Source organism: Penaeus monodon, chromosome 20 (genome assembly GCF_015228065.2).
Source record: "Penaeus monodon isolate SGIC_2016 chromosome 20, NSTDA_Pmon_1, whole genome shotgun sequence".
In the NCBI taxonomy this organism is placed as follows: Eukaryota; Metazoa; Arthropoda; class Malacostraca; order Decapoda; family Penaeidae; genus Penaeus; species Penaeus monodon.
The window spans coordinates 41,577,519-41,578,220 of record NC_051405.1 but is presented as its reverse complement, the minus strand read 5'-3'; positions in this window follow the sequence as shown (position 1 = coordinate 41,578,220).

Sequence of the window (702 nt, the reverse complement as noted above, 5' to 3'; positions counted from 1 at the left end):
CACCGTGGCCCAGCTTGACCACGGGTGAAAACGCCATGTGGTGACCGAGCCGCAGCCACAGGGCGCTCCAGCCGAGATTGGTGGTCACCCGGGGCAGTCAGAGGCCATTGTTAGCCGTGAGTGATGACTCGCTGCCACCAGGTCATCACCGCCCGGCCTGGGGTGAGAGGAACGGGGGATCCAACCGGAAATTGGTCGGAATACTTGGCGATAACGGAAAGCGTTGCGTTATCTGTGTTTTTATGTAACGTACGTAACAGTCATCTTGCGGCAAGTTTTGACGGATATGATCTATGCGACGCCCTTTTCGGGGCTAAGAGGATAGGCCTAACGTCCTCCGTTTTCTTCACTGGAAGCCTAACTTTTTCCCATTCTCGGCTTAACACTTTTAGCCGTATCAATTTTTATTATTTTTGCTGTTATATTGACTGATATTTTACCATTGTTTCCGTAATACATATGAATGATATTAACAAACTGATATATACACGGATATGAAGATTTTATTTTTTCCCTATAAGTTTGCTGCATCGACTAATAGCAACCAAAACTAGTAAATATTTAGCAGTCTCCCCTCTAACTGCCTCCTCACGCCCCAAGGAACGTAAGAATTAAAATGCACATCTTTAAACTCCCATTTTCATTCGTCTCAATTTGCCCACGGTTAATTTCCTCGTTGCATTCATTCATCCAAAATTAACC